The 6,945-nt window shown below is 44.7% G+C and overlaps 1 long non-coding RNA gene across 3 annotated transcripts; it reads left to right on the forward strand.

The window, feature by feature from the left end:
• Positions 1 to 467: 467 nt before the first annotated feature.
• Positions 468 to 6,726, forward strand: LOC105022902. Of its 3 annotated transcripts, XR_004575495.1 has the most exons (4): positions 468 to 511; positions 1,363 to 1,473; positions 1,582 to 1,660; positions 5,829 to 6,726. It is a non-coding gene; the product is annotated as an uncharacterized LOC105022902 (long non-coding RNA). The 3 variants fall into 3 exon arrangements; XR_004575494.1 differs by having other exon boundaries at positions 475 to 1,473; XR_004575496.1 differs by lacking the exon at positions 5,829 to 6,726 and adding an exon at positions 1,963 to 3,121 and having other exon boundaries at positions 475 to 1,473.
• The last annotated feature ends 219 nt before the right edge of the window (positions 6,727 to 6,945 follow it).

Raw genomic sequence — 6,945 nt, forward strand, 5'->3', positions numbered from 1 at the left:
TGGTGAAGAAAGAGCTGAGCCGCAAGGCGAAGCTTTCGATTTACCAGTCAATCTACGTTCCTACTCTCACCTATGGTCATGAGCTTTGGGTCATGACCGAAAGGACAAGATCCCGGATACAGGCGGCCGAAATGAGCTTTCTCCGCAGGGTGGCCGGGCGATCCCTTAGAGATAGGGTGAGAAGCTCGGTCACCCGGGAGGAGCTCAGAGTAGAGCCGCTGCTCCTCCACATCGAGAGGGGTCAGCTGAGGTGGCTTGGGCATCTTTTTCGGATGCCTCCGGAACGCCTTCCTGGGAAGGTGTTCCGGTCCCGTCCCACCGGGAGGAGACCCCGGGGAAGACCTAGGACACGCTGGAGGGACTATGTCTCCCGGCTGGCCTGGGAACGCCTCTGTGTCCCCCCGGAAGAGCTGGAGGAAGTGTCTGGGGAGAGGGAAGTCTGGGCATCCCTGCTTAGACTGCTGCCCCCGCGACCCGGCCCCGGATAAGCGGAAGAAGATGGTATGGTATGGTAATTCAGTTCTGCATTATCTGGTTGTTGTAGGGTGAAGTGCATTCCCATGTTGACTGCATATCGTTCATGTTGTCCCCCACTGATAAGCTAGCTTACTGCTAAAATTTACAATCAACCTATTGACCTCTGCAGGTGCATTTGTAATTGTGATATAGTTACTCAAGTCTTTCATGTGACATTACCATTATTTTGTTCTCCCCTATAGGTCAATATGACCTGCTAAAATGCATAATGAAATTCCCACCATTGATAAGTACAGTAGTTTACATTGGCCTAAGAATAGTGTGTGGAAATGAGTGGAAACCTGAAAAGGAGCCATGTGGTTCCCTTGAAGCCATGATCTATAAGACTCAACATTATGTAGGCTCTGCCTTTTTTATACTGGTAGATAAATCTTTAACATGAAGACAAAAAAATTGTGGCCCTAATCTTTATTAGGTCCTTGATGTTAATGAGGTTTTAGTGTTATTTTGTCCACCCCCTGTATTGTCCTGGTGTGAAAGCGTTGAGTCAAGACCAGTGGAACGATACATGGAATTAATCTTACATTTTAATTAACTTAGTCTTCTGATGATATTGTTAATTGAATACAATCTCAATAAATCCATTTTATAAAGCTTTTTGAAATCCAGCCTAAAACCCAGAAAAACAAGCTATAGAGAAGCACATGTTATGCTACTCTGTAGAAAGACAGGAACCTAGGGGTGGCCCTCAGTGGGGTAGCTGTTAGAGGTGTAGGTGGCTATGGCTGATTGGTGGCTGCTCTGCCACATTATGTACCCTGCCATGTTCTGTCTACTGTGAGTTCTGTGCTGCTGGTTGATTGTGCGCTGTGTTCCTGACTGCAGCTTGCAAAGGGCCTGACTCCATCTCTGGACTTCCCGATGAACGGTCAACCTCTCAATGGAAGACATGAGTGTTAAACCTGTGAAAACATCGAGCATCTTATCAGTAATAAGGTAAGAGTCCCAGCACTGAAGTCCACAAATAAAAAAAAAAACACAAATGTATTAATAACTCACCATTGTGTCAAGGTTGACCCCCAAACCTTTTGTGGGTCTTCACAGGGACCATGGTCCTTCAGGATGACAGCCCACCTGCTGACCTGTGTACAGAGGACAGTCTTGCCAGCAGGGTGTTTTCAAGGTGTAGTAATCTTCCTCTAATTGTCTCTACTGTCTTGCTGGTGTCAGGCCACTGAGCAAGTCCAGACCTTTTCGGAAGTGGGGAGTTAAAGGATATTCAATTATTGAAGAGAACAGCACGTTAATAAGAGTGTAAAGTGAGTTTAGAACAATGTTCTAAAATGTTCTCTGTTCTCCTCCCCTCGCTCCCCCCTCTCTGAGGGCAGGAGGGGGGAGAGCTCTCGCTCTCTTAAAAATACTTAATATTTCTAAAAAATACATGCAAACAGCACAAACAGAAACCTGAGACTTATTTTAATACAGGAGAGCCCAACATAAGTCCAGTCTAAGAGAAGCCCTCCCCAGCCTGAGTGAGCTAATTACTCCAGGCTCCTCCACAGACACTCAACAAACCACAGGTGCCAAACTCGTGTTTTACCTTAAAGTTCAGAATGTGTTCTGTGTCCATTGACAGCGCCAATTGGCCACTCATGGTGCTATTTTTATTTTACTACCAGAACAATTTCAGCTTTTTATAACTGCAAAGCCAAATCGCATTGAAATGTTTACTCTTCCCTCCCCACCTGAGCCCTTTCTAAAGTCCTTGGTACCAAACGTATACTCCAAGTCTAGAGTCAACATTAGCATAAATTACTGGTGCAGCCTTGGTATCGGGGTAAAGCACCAGTGGAAATGCGGCATGAGTGACCCCCCCATCTCAGAATAGGCCCTCTACATCTTAATCAACAACCTGACAAAAATGTTTGCCCAGATAGAAGTAGAACAGGTACTGCTCAGAGAGAAGGTGAACACAAGACATCTGACTGAAGACAAACAGAGGACAAGATGACTGTGAACCCACAGCACAGTTGTGAAACCCAAGAAAGAATTGACTGAGCTCTCAGCAGAGGTGAGAGAGCTGGAGAGCGATATGGAGAACTGTAAGACAGAGGCAACGATGTGCCTTCAAACCCAGTTGGACACTATAGACCTGCCTGAAGCCAACACCAACCAAATCTGAACTTAGACATCACCTCCCACCACCACCGCACAACACCCCAACCATACCACAAATGCCACTCTACCCCAGCCCCAAAATCTAACAGCCCCAAATCTACTCCCTCCAGACCTGAGGACAGACAGGCTGACATCATCCTGCTGATGGATTCCAATGGTAAATTTACTCAAGAGAAACCCTTCCCTGATCAAAAAACCAAAAGATGTGGTGCCCTACAAACTGAAGTACAATGGACCTCCTCAGTACGGCCCAGATGAGATCACCACATTATAATACACACTGGGACCAATGACCTGCGGGCACAGCAAGAGAGAGTGGCCACCTCCAGCGTCCCAACACAAAAATAGTGGTGTCAGCCCTCCTCCTAAGAACAGAATTCCACCCAACCACATCCAGCGCATGAACGCCAGCCTCTCCAGAGCCTGGGCCCTGATACCAAATGTACAGGTGCTGGTCGTATAATTAGAACATCATCAAAACGTTGATTTATTTCAGTAATTCCATTCAAAAAGTGAAACATGTATAATGTTTTACATTCATTCCACACAGACTGATATATTTCAAGTGTTTATTTCTTTTAATTTTTGATAATTATAACTGACAACTAATGAAAACCCCAAATTCAGTATCTGAGAAAATTAGAATATTGTGAATAGGTTCAATACTGAAGACACCTGGTGCCACACTCTAATCAGGCTTTTAAATGGTCTCTCAGTCTAGTTCTGTAGGCTACACAAGCATGGGGAAGACTGCTGACTTGATAGCTGTCTAAAAGATGACCGTTAACACCTTGCACAAGGAGGGCAAGACACAAAAGGTCATAGCTAAAGAGGCTGGCTTTTCACAGAGCTCTGTGTCCAAGCACATTAATAGAGAGGCAAAGGGAAGGAAAAGATGTGGTAGAAAAAATGGGGATAACCGAACCCTGGAGAGGATTGTGAAACAAAACCCACTCAAAAATGTGGGGGAGATCCACAAAGAGTGGACTGCAGCTGGAGTCAGTGCTTCAAGAACCACCACGCACAGACGTATGCAAGACATGGGTTTCAGCTGTCGCATTCCTTGTGTCAAGCCACTCTTGAACAAGACACAGCGTCAGAAGCATCTCGCCTGGGCTAAAGACAAGAAGGACTGGACTGCTGCTGAGTGGTCCAAAGTTATGTTTTCTGATGAAAGTAAATTTTGCATTTCCTTTGGAAATCAAGGTCCCAAAGTCTGGAGTCCAGTGTAAAGTTTCCACAGTCAGTGATGGTTTGGGGTGCCATGTCTTCTGCTGGTGTTGGTCCACTGTGTTTTCTGAGGTCTAAGGTCAACGCAGCCGTCTACCAGGAAGTTTTAGAGCACTTCATGCTTCCTGCTGCTGACCAACTTTATGGAGATGCAGATTTATTTTTCCAACAGGACTTAGCACCTGCACACAGTGCCAAAGCTACCAGTACCTGGACTAAGGACCATGGTATCCCTGTTCTTAATTGGCCAGCAAACTCGCCTGACCTTAACCCTATAGAAAATCAATGGGGTATTGTGAAGAGGAAGATGCGATACGCCAGACCCAACAATGCAGAAGAGCTGAAGGCCACTATCAGAGCAACCTGGGCTCTCATAACACCTGAGCAGTGCCACAGACGGATCGACTGCAGTAATTCAGGCAAAAGGAGCCCCAACTAAGTATTGGAGTGACAGCTAGCTCAATTTGCGGCATCGGCAGCTCGCAGTGGCATTTCCGGTGGCAGGTTGAGATGCCACGGCATCGTCCCCGTTAGCAGTGGCATTTGTAGTGGCATGTTGTTAGCAGTGGCATTTTTAGTGGCATGTTGAGATGCCACGGCATCTTCCCCGTTAGCAGTGGCATTTATAGTGGCAGGTTGTGTTAACAGTGGCATTTGTAGTGGCATGTTGAGTTAGCAGTGGCATTTGTAGTGGCATGTTGTTAGCAGTGGCATTTTTAGTGGCATGTTGAGATGCCACGGCATCTTCCCCGTTAGCAGTGGCATTTATAGTGGCAGGTTGTGTTAACAGTGGCATTTTTAGTGGCATGTTGAGATGTCGGTGGCAGGTTTAGATGCCAACGATTTTTCCTGAGATGCCACGGCATCTTTCGCCGTTTATATGGTATTTCTGGTGGCAGCCTGAGATGCCACAAATTTACTAGACCGAATATGGGGCAGAACGGTGGCAAACAAGGGCTGCGTCTGAAATCACCCACTGCTCAACATATACAACCAAACCAGTAGCCTGTCGTACTGTAGAGGAAAGAGCATATCCGACTGCAACTGCTGGTGTTTGTAGCATTTGCTAGTGAGATACCTTATAGTTTATAAGGTATTTCTTTCCTTAGCACTGCAACATAACAGACTGTAATACAAATAAAATGTTATAAATAATCAAAGAAACGTTGAAAAAAAATGAAGAAATAGGGTCATGGAAATGCTACCAAGTGTAATATTGGCAAATGTTAACAATTATAAACTATAAGGTATCTCACTAGCAAATGCTACAAACACCAGCAGTTGCAGTCGGATATGCTCTTTCCTCTACAGTACGACAGGCTACTGGTTTGGTTGTATATGTTGAGTAGTGGGTGATTTTGGACGCAGCCCTTGTTTGCCACCGTTCTGCCCCATAATCGGTCTAGTAAATTTGTGGCATCTCAGGCTGCCACCTGAAATACCATATAAACGGCAAAAGATGCCGTGGCATTTCAGGAAAAATCGTTGGCATCTCAACCTGCCACTATAAATGCCACTGCTAACGGGGAAGATGCCGTGGCATCTCAACATGCCACTGCTATCTCAACCTGCCACCAAAAATGCCACTGCTAACGGGGAAGATGCCGTGGCATCTCAACCTGCCACCGGAAATGCCACTGCGAGCTGCCGATGCCGCAAATTGAGCTAGCCCCTGCTGAAGTATTGAGTGCTGTACATACTTTTCATGTTCAGACTTTTCAGTTGGCCAACATTCTTAAGTAATATTCTAATTTTCGGAGATAATGAATATGGGATTTTCATTAGTTGTCAGTTATAATCATAATCATCACAATTAAAATAAATAAACATTTGAAATACATCAGTCTGTGTGCAGCGAATGAATATAATATACAAGTTTCACTTTTTGAATGGAATTACTGGCATAAATCAACTTTTTGATGATGTTCTTATTATATGACCAGCACCTGTACACCTGGCCCACCATCCTACCCTAAACCTGGACTGCCTCTATGAACACAAATAGGTAGCCCCCACCTTGACAAAGACATTGAAAGATGTGGCCATAGGACGTCGGTCTACTACATCCTAAAGGACCATTAGAGCAGCCGCCATTGCCACGAGACCAACCCCACACTCCAGCAGATCCACACGCAGAACCTCCTACCCAGAAAAGAATACAGCTGACAAAGCAACCGACCACACAACCTCCCACGCCCCCAGCCCAATCAAAAATCTGTCCCACCAACTACAGCAAGAGTGAGAGGGGGGGTAGCTAGTGGGGAGGGAGATAGAACAACAAGAGCACACACAGACAGCCCCCCAAGTCCCCTTGTATATATGTTTAAACAGATCATTGTGTTCAAAGGTTGTCACAAGTCTTATGATAAGACCTATAGGATGTCAACTATTTGTATTCAACCGTCACGTTACATTTTGGATGACTATGCATTTATCTGTTCAAATATAAGACATACGTTTTTATAGGGATGTTTTGAATATCTGTCTTACCTTGAATGCTGTGAAGTCTTTGGATACTCAATCATTCATTACATTTGTTGTAAGTGAAGTACATCCTTTGCATCCATCTGCTAGCTTTTTTTTTCTGGCCAGCTTTCCTAGCTACACAGGCGCTGTCCAGGAAATTATTAAAGGCCCTTTTTGTAGGGGAGAACATTGTTTACTTCCAGCTAGTTTTTAGGTGTTTTCTTTGGTCAGCAGTCCTACATAATAGCAGAGGTACCAGTGACATGCATTACAAGTGATCGTATAACCACTGTTTTTTTGTCTATTGTAACCACTACATAAAATTCTTTAACGTGTACATTCTTTGTTTATGTCGATGTTCGTATTGAAGTTTGTATTGACCTATTCATTAAATGTATTTTTGCGTTAAATACTGTTGTTTAACTTCTTAATTCTGAAACCCAAAGCCCCAAACGGCGTGTAATAACTGATAGCTTTAATATTTGTGTTTCACTGTTGAGCTCGGTTTGTCTACTACCAGCTCTTCTTTTGAGATTGGGGTGGCAGATATCAGCTCGTCGCCCTCTACTGTCCCCTCGTATTATTGCTGTTTCC

The sequence above is a fragment of the Esox lucius genome, chromosome 25, assembly GCF_011004845.1.
Source record: "Esox lucius isolate fEsoLuc1 chromosome 25, fEsoLuc1.pri, whole genome shotgun sequence".
NCBI lineage: Eukaryota > Metazoa > Chordata > Actinopteri > Esociformes > Esocidae > Esox > Esox lucius.